Source organism: Bombina bombina, chromosome 3 (assembly GCF_027579735.1).
Source record: "Bombina bombina isolate aBomBom1 chromosome 3, aBomBom1.pri, whole genome shotgun sequence".
In the NCBI taxonomy this organism is placed as follows: domain Eukaryota; kingdom Metazoa; phylum Chordata; class Amphibia; order Anura; family Bombinatoridae; genus Bombina; species Bombina bombina.
In genome coordinates this window covers 1,174,357,705-1,174,378,062 of record NC_069501.1, presented here as the reverse complement: position 1 = coordinate 1,174,378,062, position 20,358 = coordinate 1,174,357,705, and the positions used below count along the sequence as shown (strand labels likewise).

The window sequence follows — 20,358 nt, the reverse complement described above, 5'->3', positions numbered from 1 at the left end:
CCCAATATTTTAAATCAGAGCTTCTCCCATTATGTACTAGTTGAAAATGTTTATAGAGGTTAGTGTCTTCCACTCCCTTTTCAATACAGAGGAGATGTTCCCTTATCCTGTCTTTTATCATTCTTTTTGTTTCCCCAAAATATATCAAATCACAAGTACATTTTAAAATATAGATGACCCCTTTGGTGGTACATCTAATACACTCTTTTATACTAAAGTCCTTCCCCGATTTCTGAACTTCTATTGTACTTCTTTTGTCACTGTGTTTACAAGCCTTACAGGAATAACAGGGAAAAAAACCTACTATTTTCCCTCCTTGTAAACTTTTCTGTATGGTTGCCCTTGTTTTAGTGCAATGTGCACTCGGTGCCAGAATAGATTTTAAGTTTTTAGATTTTCTAAAAATCATTTTAGGTTTCAATGGTAAAGAGTCTCCTATAATAGGGTCTGCTTTGAGTATGCCCCAGTTTTTATTTAAGATCTTTCTCATTAGGCCATGATCTGCGCTATACTCTGTAATGAATGGGACATTGATTATCTCTGTGTTTGCTATATTAGTCTTTTAGTCTTATACACCTATATTAGGGGACATTTTAGGTATATCAGGAGTTTGGTGTTTCTACCCTGTGCTTTTTAATCTACATTTTTTAGATCTTTGTAAATGTCCAAGGCGCTGAAGAAAGTCCAAAAGGAAGGCATGTAAATTGCCAAAGGTTGTTTTTCCAAAGAAATCTCAAAAAATTTCTGAAAGAATAATGAATGGGAATAGAAAGATATGCATCCATCAGATCTAGACAAACTAACCAATCCTTGGAAAGAAGACAATTTCTGAGGCGATACATTCCCTCCATCTTGAAATGGTTCTATTCTAAATGGTAATTGAGATTTCTTAGATTTATAACCTTGTTTCTTTTTGAGCAGAAACATGTTGCTGATGAAAGAATCTTTGTTGGATGGGGCCATTTCTCTAGCTTGTTTTTTGGCTAACTCTGAGATCTCTAGATGTAAAAGAAGATAATCTGAGATGGAAAAGCTAATGGGATTTGGAAGACAAGACTGATAGGGGATGGATATGAAATTTAGGGGAAGACCTGACACTGCTTGAAGCACCCACGGGTCTTGAGTTATTCTCTCCCAATTGTGAATAAATAAGGCAAGTCTACCACCTAGTTTTTGAGGGGAAAAAGGTATTGAATGATAAATGCTTAAATTTTCCTGAGAAGGGTCTACTAGAAGTTCTCCCTCTGAATGGTCTGGATGACTATTGTCTTCCTCTTGTAGGAAAGAAGTTGTTGAAGGAGGTTGATGGAACAGGATTGTTCTGGTAGAAAGGCCTTGAGATGTAGGATGAGTGGCCAGGAAAGCGGCCCCTTCCTTTCCTGACCCTGTCAAAAACTCTAGAGTTTTGATTAAAAATTTTCTTTGTTTGGGATTTTATTTTATTTAAAGAATTGAGAGAAGAAACATAATTGGACAGTTCTTACAGTCCTGCATCACTGAACAAAAAACCTTTGGCCTTTTTTTCCCATCTATTTGGGTGCGAAATCTGTTAATTTAGGGTCAAGTTTCCTTCATAAAATTTGTCTTCTTTGGCGAGACAAAACCAGAAGTAGAATCCTCTTATAAATATACTAAGTGTTGAACCCATTGTTTAACCACTGAAGGATCAACCTGAGAATCTTTAGAAATTGCATCTTCTGACAATTCTAATAATTTAGTAACAGGACCCAGAGTGTCCAACCATTTGTCCTGACAGGCCTTTAAAAAGCTGTCAGGTCCTTTTTGAATATTACAATTTTTTATACCAATAAATTTTAATAAATTGAGATCAATCTCAGGACTGGCATGAGCTAAACTGGGTAAATCAGGTCTAGGACATTCTGCCCTTAATATACTTTTTGATTTCTTGGATAAGGGTCTCCTTATATAAAAGGCAATGAATTTTGATGGTCTCCAATGAGAAGACCTGGAATGTTAAATGTCATCAGGATCTAGGTAAGTTTCCCCTGCATTATCCAATAATCTAGGTTTCTTAGATTTATTCATCTTTTTAGACCTTTTGTATTTGGGGGAATCATCATTCAAGGATGATGAGTCAGAAACATCCTCATAAAAATAATCATCATCTTTGTCATCAGAAATGTATTAGAAGCATAGGAGTCGTCCGACTCAGATGTTGAAAACAATGTCAACGTTACTCTTGCTCTTAATTTTTTGTTTCTTAGAATTAAATATAACAGGATCTGAATCCTCAAAGGAAAAATCCTGTAATTTTTGGGGGAGCACAAACTCATTGTCTGAACCAGGCAGACTTTTATTTAATTTCTCAGCAGAATTTATAGTGGAAATTTAATTATTATTAATATTCAAATGCTTTCTTTTGCTAGTTGCTTTTCTGAGGATATGGCCAGAATCATTAACTGCAGCCATGACAGACTGTATCTGCTGTTGAAGGGAGGCCATAGAAGACATATATTTTCATTAGACATGTTAACCACAATAACTTATATGAATAATTGTTAAAATAAAAAATATTATTAAATAATAATATAGTTAACTTAAATGAGGGAAATTATTTTTTTCCCTCCACTGACAAAATTATAGCAGTTTAGAAAATACAATTTATAAAATATATTTTACTTCCAGTATAGGTAATCAAACTGAAGGCTATGAGGAATAAAGACTAAAAATGCTAATCACTAAGCTATAATTCAGTTATATGTAACTAACAGAGTTCTAAACATTTAACTAATAAAATTATGACACAAAATTAAAATAAAAAACTAAATGGATTGCAACAAAATTTGACAAAATACAATAACAAGTGAGAGGAGGAGGAAACGATGTCCGTGTCTGAAAAGCTGAGGCGGGACTGAGGGCGGGAAAAGAAAAAAGTGATGCATCACAAAGAAGGGGCGGAGACAAAGGCCGACAATGGAGTAGCCCTGAAAATGGAGGCACAAGAAACCAAAGGAAGAAGGTAAACAAAGAAGGGCTAAAAACGGAAGCTGTTTAATATGGAAGCGGTTATATATTGAGGGACAAAATAAAACGAAATATATGGAAATATATAAAAAAAATAAAAATAATAATTTAATAAAAAACGTAACTAAACTTTATCACAACATGCAGAAATACATATGAATTAAATAAAATTATATAAATGACCCAAATAAATAAATAACAATATCAATTTATTAACAATGAAATTTAAAAATGTAATACTTAACGTCTGTTCAGCAAAGTGAAAAGAGGATTAGATGTTATAACTATGTCCACTTATACCTTTGGATGTTATCTCATTGGCTGTTAACTTATTACATAACATGTACTTGTAACATTATTGGTTGAATTTTCTGTATACTTTATTCAAAATTTTCAGTGCTTTTAAGTGCTGTCTGTTTAGTAAATGAAAAGTTATTGCAAAATAGGAGTATCTGTCCTTGTAATAAAATCTGGGGGCACACTAAATATAAAGGTAAAATAAAAGCTGAAGACTGGGGCCATGATAAAAGATTCGGGTTAGCATGGCCGACAGTGCATTTTGTATTTCTCTATTAAAGCTGGGCCCAGAAAGGTGATTAAAGGTTAGCTCACAGGATTCTGTCTTTATCTGCCTATGTTCCCTGAGCTAAGGGTAACAGTATTTGTGACCTGGATGTTGGAAGTGACCCTGCAGGTGTTTTGGTGCCAAGACCTACAGAAATGGGTTTAAAGGCTCTTGCTAACATCAATTTGTGCTTGGTTATTCCTCTCATTCATGTTTGCTATAGAAGGTAAATAGCTAATTACCTTTCTTGCTTTATGGAACCAACACTGCAGGAGATATGTTGAAGGCCTAGGGCTGGAACAGACTTGAATCAGCTCCAAGAAGATGGCTGTGAACACCAGGGGTCAGGCAGTGAGCAGAAGAGTAGTTGTTAGTGAGGCCATGGTTGAGCAATGAGTAAGCAGGCAGAATCCAGGTGACACAGGAAAAAAGGATATGCAAAAGAAAAGTACAGTTCCTTAGGTCAGCAACCAGTTAAGCAATCCACAGTTCAAGGTTCAGTAAGGGTGAGGCAAAGTGCATAAACCAGGAAACACACCACTGTGAGAATCAAAGTCACAGGCAATAAAAAAGGATGCAAATACCTGCATAAAGAATAATCAAGCACAACCTTGACATTAGCAAGGGCATTTTAACATCTCCTTCATAGCGTTTGGCACCAAAAAACCTGCAGGGTGACTTCTGAGGTAAAGAGTCACAAATAGCGCTACCCTTAGCTCAGGTAACATAGAAAAATTAATACAAGAATTAGATTTATGTGCTAATCTTAGCTCACCTTCCTGAGTTCAGCCTCAATAGATGAATACAAAGAGGCAGATTCATTAAAGACCGGGTGGACATCTTGGCTCGTGTCCACATTGCATCATGTCTGGTGGGCAGCAATACGCTGCTCAAATTTATCATTGCATGCAGCCAATCATGCAAGAGCAGGAGCTGTAGATCTCCCCATCAGAAAACTCTGGGGAATTGACATATGCCACATACCAGGGGGTATAGAGGGTTAAGAATAAGTGGTCTTATGACTGCTGCTTCTTAACCCCTGGCTGGAGGCTTTCTTTGTGCGAACCTGCGGCATATGGCGCTCCAAAGCTCATATTGAAGCTTCATAAATGGAGCCCAAATAGCTCACCCTGCACTGCTGGCCATAATAACTCTAAGCCTTTTAGTGCAGCCTGGGCTTCAGCTAATCTTTTAACGTCATATTTAGCCCAGCCCCTGATTCTTTACACAACCCAGTGACCAGACTTATCGTTTTCTCTAGTGCAATCCTTACCAGTGTTGAACACAATCTTTTCCTTGCTTTGAGAAATAACAAGTTTTAAACATCATACACCATTGTCAGTTTTTTTTTTTCTAATCTCAGTCACAAATGATTATGCCATTTATACCTCAGCCGTCTGAAATTATTGCCTCCCAAACACAACACAAAATCCCTATATCCTTTGTTAATCTCACAATCCCATAATCAGAAAAAAAAAAAGATTAACAACAAACAAAATGGTGATTTCACAGGTATGTAATTGTGTATAAAGGGGTGATATCAGTAAAGTGAGCTGTTGTGTTTAATTGATTTAGATTTTATTTAGTGTGAAAGTGTGTGCTTATTAATATTATTGTATTTATTTTTTTTAACTTTAATTAATTGTCCATTAGACATTTTCATCTATTTGATGATGTTGCTTCCTATTGTTGTCCAATGTCAGCAGGTAATTTCAGTGTGTTTAGTGCATCCGCAAAACAAATATTACTCTGTTATAAGTCAAAACGTGTTTTATGGCGTTTTCCTCAGTCCTTAGTTGTTAAATTTAAAAGTGAGAAATAAGTGTGTCATTAAATGGATATTAAACACTTTGAGATAATAATAGAAAATGATAAATTGTATACGTATATAAAAAAAACTCTGCAGTATACTTTCATTATTAGGTGGCCAGCAACAAAGTTGCAGGACAACCTATTGTTATTGTTCGGATTATTATTATTATTATTATTATTCTTTTTATTCCGCCAAGCTTTGTATTCAATTGCCCATAACTGCTTAACTGTTTTTGCAAAGCTCTTAAAATCAGGTATGCTGGTACAGCCTATTGCTGTGCTACATCTCATGCAAAATTGAACTCATAGGTCACATGCTCTGGCCGCCATATTGCTTTTTGCGACAAATTTCGACAAACGCTTAAAAATCTTTAGCTCTGGAACTGCTTATGTTACAACTTTGAAAATCGCTGTGCTTAGTGCTACTATGACCTGAAATTGTTATTGCTCAAGAGAAGTGCCTTGGTCACATGATGTGGCAGCCATCTTGCATTTTGCGAAAATATTCAAACATCTTCTTCTCCTAAACTGCTTAGTGCAATGATGCGCAATTTTGCACATATGCTCCTTGCAAGGTCATCTAACAAGTTTGTTCAAACTGCGATTTTTCCATAATCAACATGGCTGCTGTGAGACATTAACCTTTTTATCGCCAATTAATTGCGTAATTTTGCACTTTATACATTAGTTTTACAATATTTAACAATATTACAGTGTAATAGACACATGATTACACATAGTCATAACCCTTAAAGACAATATTGCAGTTCAAATTCGCATTGCGCAATCGCCTTCGTGAAATAAAACATTTGCAAATTTTCATGAAACTTCTGCAAATTGTAGAGGTCTATAGTGAGCATTAGTATGTGCAATTTGAAAGCCATACATTGCATAGCTTGGCGGCCATTTTGTTTTGTATGCCCCATTTTTAAAAACTATAAAAATCTTCTTCTCCGAAACCGCTTATGGGACAGACTTGAAATTTTGTTTATCGACTTATCTTATGACTAACATTCAGATTTGTTCAAGAGAAGTTGATACGTCATGTGGTTTGGCAGCCATTTTGAATTGTTCAAAATTGCTTAACGATCTATTTAAATTCATAATAGAACAAAAACCGTTTTACAAAAATGCTTTATTTTTGCCATGTTTATTGATATCTATAGTGAGCATTATTGTGCATAATATAGAGGCTGTATATCTTACGATCGGGCAGCTATCTTGGTTTGCGCGAAAATTTCGAAAGTCTATTTTCTCTGCAACCGCTTATGTAAGAACTGTGAAATTTGCTGTACAGTCTTATATTGTGACCTAGAGTCACAGTTGTTCATGTTGAAGGAATTAGTCACAAGCTGTGGCAGCCATATTGGTTTACGCAAACATTTTGAAACTGTGTTTTCTTTCCAACCGCATATGTTAAAACTGTGAAATTTGCTGTATAACCATATATTGTTGAAAGTATAGGTCATATGGTGTGGCAGCCATTTTAAAAAACGCAAACATTTCGAAAATGTGTTTTTTTCCCCAAATGCTTATGTTAGAACTGTAAACCGTTGTTATATAGCTTTATTTTGTGACATAACTACTTATATGGCATTGCAAAAATAATGCGCTGGCCACCTCTATTGCTGCTTGCAGCTATATTATTATTAGGTTGTATCATTAGGTGGCCATGCAACGAAGTTGCAGGACAACCTATTGTTATTGTCAGGATTATTATTATTATTATTATTATTTTTTTTTTTTTTTATTATTATTATTATTCCGCCACTTTTTCTATTGCCCATAACTTTTGAACTGCTAAAGCAAAGGTCTTAAAATCAGTTATGCTAGTACAGCCCAGGGGTGGACTGACAAGTCGGGCAATTCGGCCCTTGCCCGAGGGCCCGGCTTCTTTGAGAGGGCCCTTCCTAACCACTGCAGGCAGGTGTATCATACTGCATTAAGGATTTTTTATTATTATAATAATTATTTTACATTAACCTTTTTTTTTTGGCTGCAATTTTTTTGGGGGGCTGTGAGCTGTGAGAAGATATTGATTTTTAGAATTATTTACATATAAAAGTTTATTTCCCGCGCACAGGCAGTCCAAGTGCTGCGCGCACAGTTTTGAAAGAGACAGAGGAAGTGGGTGGAGCAGATGATGATCTGCATCTGCAAGTCTCCTGTGAGCTGTACTGTTAGGAGCTGTTATAATGCTGGATCCGTGTTTACTTGAGGGAGAATGTGGTAAGAAGCAGATATTTTTTCTTCTCTTGCTGGTTCTGATTGCTTCACCACTGCTCACCATCACCTCCCTTTATGTACAGGAGAACCCTCAACCTTTAACCTTATGATCATGGCAGCCGGGCAGCTGTACAAAACACCACACTCGTTCATGCTGTCAGTGCAAAGGGACAAATCATTCATGATTTCAAGTTGTAATCTGCTCATAATATATGTTACTTGTTCATATTCACTATATGTTAATGTTAGAACCATTTATTTTTCAGTTAGATTTTAGAAAACAGTCTTTCTACTAACACCCTAAATGTTTTATTACAATGTCTGCCTCTAAACCTACTGAGCTTTGGGTGCACGCACATACAGCAAAATAACACTGTAATGCTGCTTTACAAAACTAATACTGTACTTAGCAGCTTCAGGTTATATCCCTATCTGTCACTTTTCTGTTGTGAGTCGCAGATGGGGGAGGAGGCTTGGTTGTTGCCTAGTCAACCAGAAAGCGTCCTCCCTGTAGTTCAAAAGGCAGCTGTCCGTGTCTGCAGGTTATCATCTGAACTGCTTTAGGGTAAGAGCCTTAGCTTTGTTTATCTTTGTTTTAAAAAAAATCTAATGTAAACTGCTGCTTATCTCACAGTTTAAAAAACAAAGCTCACTTCATGCAGCTCTGCTAATTGCAATAACTTTTTAGGGAACAACTTGAACACTGCTTTAAAGTTGCTCCTATAAACAAATGCAGGCTAGTTCCAGATTTCTGTCATGCTTTGCAGGGGTTAAAGTTAAGCAATTATTTTGTATGAGGGGGCCAATAAATAGGGCAGCACCAGTAGTTTCACAGCCCACTAAGTAAAGTTCCACATGGACCATCACTGCAAAGTACTTTGCCTATGATTGATGCTATCTCACATAGAAGAGAAGGCAGATTATTTAATCTAAATAGACAGAAGACTGGCTACATCTGGCTAGTAAGACACAAAAGTCCTTTTAATCGTTCATCTCTTTTAGCTTGATTGTTATAACTTTTATTACACACTTAATTCAGGGCTTTAACTCCTACTTGCTTGCCTCTGTCTACTCTTGGAAAAGTACCTATAAATAGGACAAACAAATTAAATAAATAAGTAATTTAAGATGATGCAGAGTATGGATCTTGTTCTGTAGTCAAATATGTTTCAGTGCATGTAGGGTAGTGTTTGTGTGGTGTGTTGCAGTGTTTGGTGTGTGATTCAGGTGTGTGTAGTGTTTGTGTGGGGGGTGTTACAGAGTTTGTGGTGTGTGAGTCAGATGTGTGTGTGCGCAGTGTTTGTGTGAGTCAGATGTGTGTGTGCGCAGTGTTTGTGTGAGTCAGATGTGTGTGTGCGCAGTGTTTGTGTGAGTCAGGTGTGTGTGTGTGCAGTGTTTGTGTGAGTCAGGTGTGTGTGTGTGTGTGTGCAGTGTTTGTGTGAGTCAGGTGTGTGTGTGTGTGTGTGCAGTGTTTGTGTGAGTCAGGTGTGTGTGGGAGTCAGATGTCTGTGTGTGTGCAGTGTTTGTGAGTCAGATGTGTGTGTGTGTGTGCAGTGTTTGTGTGAGTCAGGTGTGGGAGTCAGGTGTTTGTGTGCAGTGTTTGTGTGAGTCAGATGTGTGTGTGTGTGTGCAGTGTTTGTGTGAGTCAGGTGTGTGTGGGAGTCAGATTTGTGTGTGTGTGCAGTGTTTGTGAGTCAGATGTGTGTGTGTGTGTGCAGTGTTTGTGTGAGTCAGATGTGTGTGTGTGCAGTGTTTGTGGGAGTCGGGTGTGTGTGGGAGTCAGATGTGTGTGCAGTGTTTGTGAGTCAGATGTGTGTGTGTGCAGTGTTTGTGTGAGTCAGGTGTGTGTGCACAGTGTTTGTGTGAGTCAGATTTGTGTGTGTGTGCAGTGTTTGTGCGAGTCAGATGTGTGTGTGTGGGTGCAGTGTTTGTGTGAGTCAGATGTGTGTGTACAGTGTTTCTGTGAGTCAGGTGTGTGTGTGTGTGCCGTGCTTGTGTGAGTCAGGTGTGTGTGTAATGACTTTAAGGAAAAAATTGTCTCTTTATATGGCAAGTAAAAACATGGTGGGGGAGGGGCATATGAGGTGGGAGGAGGTGTGTGTGCAGTGTTTGTGAGTCAGATGTGTGTGTGTGTGTGCAGTGTTTGTGTGAGTCAGGTGTGGGAGTCAGGTGTTTGTGTGCAGTGTTTGTGTGAGTCAGATGTGTGTGTGTGTGCAGTGTTTGTGTGAGTCAGGTGTGTGTGGGAGTCAGATTTGTGTGTGTGTGCAGTGTTTGTGAGTCAGATGTGTGTGTGTGTGTGTGTGCAGTGTTTGTGTGAGTCAGATGTGTGTGTGTGCAGTGTTTGTGGGAGTCAGGTGTGTGTGGGAGTCAGATGTGTGTGCAGTGTTTGTGAGTCAGATGTGTGTGTGTGCAGTGTTTGTGGGAGTCAGGTGTGTGTGCACAGTGTTTGTGTGAGTCAGATTTGTGTGTGTGTGCAGTGTTTGTGTGAGTCAGGTGTGTGTGCACAGTGTTTGTGTGAGTCAAATGTGTGTGTGTGTGTGTGTAGTGTTTGTGTGAGTCAGATGTGTGTGGGCAGTATTTGTGTGAGTCAGATGTGTGTGGGCAGTATTTGTGTGAGTCAGGTGTGTGTGTGCAGTGTTTGTGTGAGTCAGGTGTGTGTGTGTGAGTCAGATGTGTGTGTGTGTGCAGTGTTTGTGTGAGTCAGATGTGTGTGTGTGTGTGCAGTGTTTGTGTGAGTCAGATGTGTGTGGGCAGTGTTTGTGTGAGTCAGGTGTGTGCAGTGTTTGTGTGAGTCAGGTGTGTGAGTCAGATGTGTGTGTGTGTGTGCAGTGTTTGTGTGAGTCGGGTGTGTGTGTGTGTGCAGTGTTTGTGTGAGTCAGATATGTGTGTAAGTCAGGTGCGTGTGTGTGTACGCAGTTTTTGTGTGAGTCAGGTGTGTGTGTGCAGTATCTGTGTGAGTCAGATGTGTATGTATGTGTGTGTGTGCAGTGTTTGTGCGAGTCAGATGTGTGTGTGTGGGTGCAGTGTTTGTGTGAGTCAGATGTGTGTGTACAGTGTTTCTGTGAGTCAGGTGTGTGTGTGTGTGTGCCGTGCTTGTGTGAGTCAGGTGTGTGTGTAATGACTTTAAGGAAAAAATTGTCTCTTTATATGGCAAGTAAAAACATGGTGGGGGAGGGGCATATGAGGTGGGAGGAGCAAGGGAGGTGGGAGGGGCACATGAAATGGGAGGGGCAATAGGGTAGGAGGAGGAGATGAGGAGGTAGGTAGGTGGAGCAAAGGGGAGGTGGGGGGCCCTGCCACACTTTTGCCCGGGGGCCCTTGTTGGTCTCAGTCCGTCCCTGGTACAGCCTATTGCTCTGCTACATCTCATGCAATATTGAACTCATAGGTCATAAGGTTACGCAGCCATATTGCTTTTTGCGACAAATTTCGATAAACGCTTAATAATCTTTATCTCCGGAACTGCTAATGTTACAACTTTGAAACTTGCTGTGCTCAGTGATGCTATGAACTAGATTTGCCATTGCTCAACAGAAGTGCCTTGGTCACATGATGTAGCAGCCATCTTGCATTTTGCGAAAATCTTTAAACATCTTCTTCTCTTAAACCGCTTAGTGCAATAAAGCGCAATTTTGCACATATGCTCCTTGCCAGGTCCACTACCAAGTTTGTTAAAATTGCGATTTTTCCATAATCAACATGGCTGCTGTGAGACATTAACCTTTTTATCGCCATTTAATTGCGTAATTTTGCACTTTATACATTAGTTTTACAATGTTTAACAATATTACAGTGTAATAGACACATGATTACACATAGTCATAACCCTTAAAGACAATATTGCAGTTAAAATTCGCATTGCGCAATCGCCTTCGTGAAATAAAAAATTTGCAAATTTTCATGAAACTTCTGCAAATTGTAGAGGTCGTTAGTGAGCATTAGTATGTGCAATTTGAAAGCTATACATTGCATAGCTTGGCGGCCATTTTGTTTCGTATGTGCCATTTTTACAAACTCTAAAAATCTTCTTCTCCGAAACCGCTTATGGGACAGACTTGAAATTTTGTTTATAGAGTTATCTTATGACTAACATTCAGATTTGTTCAAGAGAAGTTGATACGTCATGTGGTTTGGCAGCAATTTTGAATTGTTCAAAATTGCTTAACGATATTTTTAAACTAATAATAAAACAAAAACCGTTTTACAAAAATGCTTTATTTTTTCCATGTTTATTGACATCTATAGTGAGCACTATTGTGCGTAATATGGAGGCTGTATATCTTACGATCGGGCAGCCATCTTGGTTTACGCGGAAATTTCGAAAGTCTATTTTCTCTGCAACCGCTTATGTAAGAACTGTGAAATTTGCTGTACTGTCTTATATTGTGACCTAGATTCACAATTGCTCACTAGGAGAGAATCAGTCACATGATGCGGCAGCAATATCGGTTTTATGTTTATCGTAATTATTTGTAATTCAATACTGCCTCTTTTGAGTCAATTGCTCACAAAACACAAATTACTTATGCTAAACTCTTGAAATCAGGTATGCGGGTACAGACTATTGCAATGCTTTATCTCATGCAATATTGAACTCATAGGTCATAAGGTTACGCAGCCATATTGTTTTTTGCGACAAATTTCGAGAACTGCTTAATAATCTTTAGCCCTGGAACTGCTTATGTTGCAACTTTGAAACTTGCTGTGCTTAGTGCTGCTATGACCTAGATTTGCCATTGCTCAACAGAAGTGCCTTGGTCACATGATGTAGCAGCCATCTTGCATTTTGCGAAAATCTTTAAACATCTTCTTCTCTTAAACCGCTTAGTGCAATAAAGTGCAATTTTGCACATATGCTCCTTGCAAGGTCCTCTACCAAGTTTGTTAAAATTGCGATTTTTCCATAATGAACATGGCTGCTGTGAGACATTAACCTTTTTATCGCCATTTAAAAGCGTAATTTTGCACTTTATACATTAGTTTTACAATATTTAACAATATTACAGTGTAATAGACACATGATTACACATAGTCATAACCCTTAAAGACAATATTGCAGTTAAAATTTGCATTGCGCAATCGCCTTTGTGAAATAAAACATTTGCAAATTTTCATGAAACTTCTGCAAATTGTAGAGGTCGTTAGTGAGCATTAGTATGTGCAATTTGAAAGCCATACATTGCATAGCTTGGCGGCCATTTTGTTTCGAATGCGCTGTTTTTCAAAACTACAAAAATCTTCTTCTCCGAAACCGCTTATGGCACAGACTTGAAATTTTGTTTATAGAGTTATCTTATGACTAACATTCAGATTTGTTCAAGAGAAATTGATACGTCATGTGGTTTGGCAGCCATTTTGAAATGTTCAAAAACTCTTAACAATATTTTTAAATTAATAATAAAACAAAAACCGTTTTACCAAAATGCTTTATTTTTGCCATGCTTATTGACATCTATGGTGACAACTATTGTGCATAATATGGAGACTGTATATCATATATTCTGGCAGCCATTTTGTTTTTTGCGAAAACTTCGAAAATCTATTTTCTCTGCAACCACTTATGTTAGAACTGTGAAAATTTATGTATAACCTTATATTGTGACATACAGTTACATCTGTTCATGTTGAAAGTATTGGTCACATGGTATGGCCGCCATCTTGAATAACACAAAAACTTCGAAAATGTGTTTTCTTTGCAACCGCTTATGTTAAAGCTTTGAAATTTGCTGTATAACCATATAATGTGACCTAGAGTTACATCTGTTAACGCTGAAAGTATTGGTCATATAGTGTGGCAGCCATCTTTAAAAACGCAATAATTTCAAAAATGTGTTTTCTTTCCAACTGTTTATCTTAGAACTGCAAAAACTTGCTTTATAGCTATATATTGTGACTTAGCTGCTTGTATGCCATTGCATAGGCAATGCGCTTGGCCACCTCTATTGCTGCTTGCAGCTATATTTATTATTATTATTATTCTTTTTATTTCGCCAAGCTTTGTATTCAATTGCCCATAACTGCTTAACTGTTTTTGCAAAGCTCTTAAAATCAGGTATGCTAGTACAGCCTATTGCTGTGCTACATCTCATGCAAAATTGAACTCATAGGTCACATGCTCTGGCAGCCATATTGCTTTTTGCGCCAAATTTCGAGAACCGCTTAAAAACCTTTAGCTCTGGAACTGCTTATGTTACAACTTTGAAACTTGCTGTGCTTAGTGCTAATATGATCTAAAATTGCTATTGCTCAAGAGAAGTGCCTTGGTCACATGATGTGGCAGCCATCTTGCATTTTGCAAAAATATTCAAACATCTTCTTCTCTTAAACCGCTTAGTGCAATGACACGCAATTTTGCACATATGCTCCTTGCAAGGTCCTCTACCAAGTTTGTTCAAACTGTGATTTTTCCATAATCAACATGGCTGCTGTGAGACATTAACCTTTTTATCGCCATTTAATTGCGTAATTTTGCACTTTATACATTAGTTTTACAATATTTAACAATATTACAGTGTAATAGACCCATGATTACACATAGTCATAACCCTTAAAGACAATATTGCAGTTAAAATTCGCATTGCGCAGTCGCCTTCGTGAAATAAAACATTTGCAAATTTTCATGAAACTTCTGCAAATTGTAGAGGTCTATAGTGAGCATTAGTATGTGCAATTTGAAAGCCATACATTGCATAGCTTGGCGGCCATTTTGATTCGTATGCGCCATTTTTAAAAACTATAAAAATCTTCTTCTCCGAAACCGCTTATGGGACAGACTTGAAATTTTGTTTATAGAGTTATCTTAGGACTAACATTCAGATTTGTTCAAGAGAAGTTGATACGTCATGTGGTTTGGCAGCCATTTTGAATTGTTCAAAATTGCTTAACGATATATTTAAAATAATAATAAAACAAAAACGGTTTTACAAAAATGCTTTATTTTTGCCATGTTTATTGACATCTACAGTGAGCACTATTGTGCATAATATGGAGGCTGTATATCTTACGATCGGGCAGCCATCTTGGTTTACGCGAAAATTTCGAAAGTCTATTTTCTCTGCAACCGCTTATGTAAGAACTGTGAAATTTGCAGCACAGTCTTATATTGTGACCTAGATTCATAATTGCACATTAGGAGAGAATCAGTCACATGATGCGGCAGCAATATCGGTTTTATGATTATCGTAATTATTTGTAATTCAATACTTCCTCTTTTGAGTCAATTGCTCACAAAACACAAATTACTTATGCTAAACTCTTGAAATCAGGTATGCTGGTACAGACTATTGCATTGCTACATCTCATGCAATATTGAACTCATAGGTCATAAGGTTACGCAGCCATCTTGTTTTTTGCGACAAATTTCGAGAACTGCTTAATAATCTTTAGCTCTGGAACTGCTTATGTTGCAACTTTGAAACTTGCTGTGCTTAGTGCTGCTATGACCTAGATTTGCCATTGCTCAAAAAAGTGACTTGGTCACATGATGTAGCAACCATCTTGCATTTTGCGAAAATCTTTAAACATCTTCTTCTCTTAAACCGCTTAGTGCAATAAAGCGCAATTTTGCACATATGCTCGTTGCAACGTCCTCTACCAAGATTGTTAAAATTGCGATTTTTCCATAATCAACATGGCTTCTGTGAGACATTAACCTTTTTATCGCCATTTAATTGCGGAATTTTGCACTTTATACATTAGTTTTACAATATTTAACAATATTACAGTGTAATAGACCCATGATTACACATAGTCATAACCCTTAAAGACAATATTGCAGTTAAAATTCGCATTGCGCAGTCGCCTTCGTGAAATAAAACATTTGCAAATTTTCATGAAACTTCTGCAAATTGTAGAGGTCTATAGTGAGCATTAGTATGTGCGATTTGAAAGCCATACAGTGCATAGCTTGGCGGCCATTTTGTTTCGTATGCGCCATTTTTACAAACTCTAAAAATCTTCTTCTCCGAAACCGCTTATGGGACAGACTTGAAATTTTGTTTATAGAGTTATCTTAGGACTAAAATTCAGATTTGTTCAAGAAAAGTTGATACGTCATGTTGTTTGGCAGCCATTTTGAATTGTTCAAAATTGCTTAACGATATATTTAAATTAATAATAAAACAAAAACTGTTTTACAAAAATGCTTTATTTTTGCCATGTTTATGGACATCTATAGTGAGCACTATTGTGCATAATATAGAGGCTGTATATCTTACGATCGGGCAGCCATCTTGGTTTACGCAAAAATTTCGAAAGTCTATTTTCTCTGCAACCGCTTATGCTGTACAGTCTTATATTGTGACCTAGAGTCACAGTTGTTCATGTTGAAGGAATTAGTCACAAGCTGTGGCAGCCATATTGGTTTACGCAAAAAAATTGAAACTGTGTTTTCTTTCCAACCGCTTATGTTAAAGCTGTGAAATTTGCTGTATAACCATATATTGTCACCTAGAGTAACATTCATTCATTTTGAAAGTATAGGTCATATGGTGTGGTAGCCATTTTAAAAAATGCAAACATTTCGAAAATGCGTTTTTTTTTCCAAATACTTATGTTAGAACTGTAAACAGTTGTTGTATAGCTTTATTTTGTGACATAACTACTTATATGGCTTTGCAAAAATGATGCGCTGGCCACCTCTATTGCTGCTTGCAGCTATATTTAATATTGTCCCCTTCCCCTGCAATTCCGTTATGACATTGTGAGCTGTTAGAAATGGAAGTGCAAAGCACTGTTATATACCATACAGCAATTGGCTCCACACTCTAGTGGCCTATTTATAACTGTCTGTAATTGGCCACAGCAGAGAAAGAAACGTGTTACATTGTTTTATTTACACTAAAACTATTCAATTATTTTGTCAATATTTAAAGGAACATTCTACTCCAGAATTTGTATTGTTTTAAAAGATAAATAATCCCTGTATTACTCATTCCCAAGTTTTTCATAACCAACATGATTATCTTAATATACTTTTTACCTCTGTGATTACCTTCTATCTAAGCCTCTGCAGATTGCCCATGTATTTCAGTTCTTTTAAAAGACTTGCATTTTTGCCTATCATTGCTAACTCATAAATAACTTGACGGAAGTGAGCACACTGTTATCTATATGGTACACATGAACTAACATTCTCTATATGTAAAAAAACTATCAAAATGCACTGAGATAAGAGTCGGCCTTCAAGGGGTTATAAATTAGCATATGAGCCTACCTAGGTTTAACTTTCAGTAAAGAATACCAAGTGAACAAAGCAAAATTGAGGATACAAGTAACTTGGAAAGTTGTTTAAGATTGCATGCCGTTTCTGAATCATGATATTTTAATTTTGACTAGACTGTCCCTTTAAACAACGAATGAAACCTTAAAAAAATAAATACATCTACATGTTAATCTGAGCCTAATCTTTTGTTTGAATGCATCATTATATCTTACATTTATTGTTCCTTTAAGTACTGAGAATTTGAATTGTGATCAGAAAAAAATAGCATTAGTAAGGGCCATTTTCCTTGAAAAAAAATAATGAAAAAAGTATTGCCGATAAATAATGAAGATAACATTGACGTCATATTTTATTAAAAGTATTTTTTAATGATTAAACACTTAGATACAGAGTAATACAAAGGTATTTTTAAATTAATAACTGGGAGACTAATACATATTATTTGAGTTAGATATAAATGATTATTTGCTGAGTATTCCTATTTTAGTTTATTCTTTTGGGAAATGGAAAGCAAATAAAGAATATACAGCTCTGCTGGGGACCGTCTATTACCAGCAACCTTGAAAATGTTAACTTTGACTATGTTTCCTGCTATTTTAAAATACCACTTTTGCTTCAATGCCAACCCAACCTTTGCCCCAAAATCTCATTTCAAAAGCTTGTTGAACATTAAATTTCCATGCAGTGTCATTAATGTAACTTCACTCAATCAAGGTGCCCTATACTGGAGATTATTTGCAATATCTGAGTTATTGCTCTTGTTCAAATACTTGAAATAGATTAATTTCTAATTGCTTATTGTTCTGTTTTTAATGCATATCTAATTTTCCTTCAATAAGTTTAGTTTCTTATTAATCTAAAGTGACATCTATTCAGAGGTGTGAAATGTGTAATCTAAAAATTCTTGAATGGACCATAGCAGCTAAAAAATGTTAATCATAATTTCAGAAATGCTTTTTTTTTTCTTTCTTCAATTTCTCTAGCAATTTTACTGTAGCAAATTAAATGTATATCTGGTTGAAATCAGTTGTTACATTGCATATATTAAAAGTAAAACATAAAAAAAGGTTTTCTATCAGTTGTTAGACATACAAATGAATTAAAGTTAAGTTGTAACTATAAATAATATGCATTTAAACACAAACCAAGAGTACCTACGTTTTCTTTTTTTTGTCTTAAATATTTTTTTCAGTTTTAAAAATAACATTTACATTTGATTAACAGCTAATAAAGAACATTCAGGTACATTTGGAATGAGGTATTAAAGGAAGAGGAAATTGGATAGTTATAGAGCACTCAAAAGAACAGGTAGAGTAACTATATGACAGAAGAGGCTGTCCAAGACTAGTTGAATATTAAAACTTAACATTTAATAAATATAATAAAAGATAGAAAAAAACTATCAATGTAGGTATATGACAGAAGAGGCTGTCCAAGACTAGTTGAATATTAAAACTTAACATTTAATAAATATAATAAAAGATAGAAAAAAACTATCAATGTAGGTATATGTAAAACTTAGATTAAAATAGGGAGCTAGCATACCCAGGTAACAACCGTACCTATGTACTATAATCAAATAACATAATATTGAATTGAAATCAGCATTCAATATAAATATATAGACAGCGGGTAAGCTTCAGGCAGGTGTGCACCCAAATAGGCTCACGGATTGCACAAGAGGAACTATCTAAAAAAGAGGATTGACCTCATATATACGCTAAATCTAAGTGCAATACTGGAGCGATGCAGGCCTGTCTGAGTCCCAAGAAAGCTTGAGTGCCCCAATGCACGCATGCGAGAGAAAGGAAATGTTATTGCGCATGCGTTGAATGCCAATAATATATGTAAGTTATATGCAAAATTAAGAGATATGATTGGCGAGTTTGTTAGCCCTTAGACGGCCCACATTTGTGGGCTGGATGACGTGATGTCATGGCCATAAAATAAAATATACTTTTAAGGCAAAAGGGAGCTTTGTTACAAACAATAAGAAGGTACTTTACATTTATATCATATTTTATATGCAAAATCTATGTTCTGTTTTAGACTTAAAAAAAAAGGAAAGTAATCCTTTAAAGAATTACATCAGGTTTATCAGAAATAGAGTGAATTAAAGGAATGGCTATTGGGTCAATACAAAAGAACATAAAAATCATTATCAAAGAACGTAATCTATAACCCTTAAGTATATTCAAAGTTATGTAATATATGTTAATGCAGTAATTACCCAAAAAAAGATACCATGTTATAAACAGCACGTTTTCTTATGCTTAAGTTATGTTCAAAAAGGGGTTACTATATATATGTTCATGGTGAAAGGAAAATACTGGATCAAATAAGACCAATCGTAAGTGGGGGATACTAATGATTAAATTCTGGACCGCTTATTGTAGTCAGTTATAGTTGCATCAACAGAAGCGTACAATGCATAACATGCCTATAGTAGAAGTAGATACACTAATATGTGTGAGACACTAGGCACAAATTGCAATGGCAGTGAAGCCTATACAATTAGATGGCTTTAACTATATTAACGTAAGGAGAGTAATTTGTACATTAATACAATTAACATCCATACAAAGATCAAAGAAAAAGAACTAGGGACCATATAAACCATAAAACATGTAAATGCAAAGTACAGTATAATTAGATGACATAGTGTCCCATAGTAGGGTCTAATTCGTATTGTCACACATAGAGGTGTATTAAGTATATTATAATAATACTATAATCCCACACAGTCCTATGGCATGACAGTCCTATATTATAGAAAAGAGCCATATCCATCTTGCTCATTCAATCCTATTGGTGTTAGTGTATCCAGCCAGAATATCCATTTACAATCTTTTTAAACATATTTTTTATTGCTGCATTTTATTCATTTGTGGCGCTAACACACATTTTTTACTATTTTTTACTATTTATATTATATATTTTATTATCATATTTAGGCCCTTTATTTTTTACCTCTCAGCTATTCTTTGCGCTATCCCATCGCTTTCCCTTTTCGCTTTTGATACTGATCCCAAGCCTGGAATGAGCAAGAGATTACAAAGCAGGTTATCATCAGGGTAAATTTACCTAACATCTTCATTTTTGACAGTGCAGAAAATACAGCATCACAATGTCCTTGTTCGTAAGTTAAACAATTCACTCATAAAGGAAAAAGGGGGCAGGGGTGAAAGAGGGAGTAGAAGAGGGAGAGCCTATTTGGTGTTTGCATCTCCTATTATGCAATGGGTTATTAGGTTGTTTGTGTCGAGGGGTGTGTTGTATGATGGTTGACCTTTTGCTCTATTTCCTGTGCATATTATATGATTTAAGTGAGTGATGATGCCTTATAGTGGGGTGTCTATTAAGTTTGTGTTCATTGCTCCCATATAAATATAATATCAAGAATAAAGTCCTGTTTACCCAGATAAGTGTAATGTAGTTTTTCTAGCAATAGGTGTACCTTGTTTTAATCAAAATAACAATTATATCTATCTATCTATCTATCTATCTATCTCTCTGTCTATCATCTATCTTTCTGTATGTCTGCTAT

General features: G+C 36.2%; 1 long non-coding RNA gene across 1 annotated transcript in view; it reads left to right on the top strand.

Annotated features, from left to right (window-relative positions):
- Positions 1-7,499: 7,499 nt before the first annotated feature.
- The window catches only part of LOC128652128 (uncharacterized), a 31,454-nt gene continuing 18,595 nt past the window's right edge, over positions 7,500-20,358 (top strand). The window contains exon 1 of the long non-coding RNA XR_008401275.1: positions 7,500-7,591. This is a non-coding gene — a long non-coding RNA (uncharacterized LOC128652128). The remainder of the gene's footprint in view (positions 7,592-20,358) is intronic.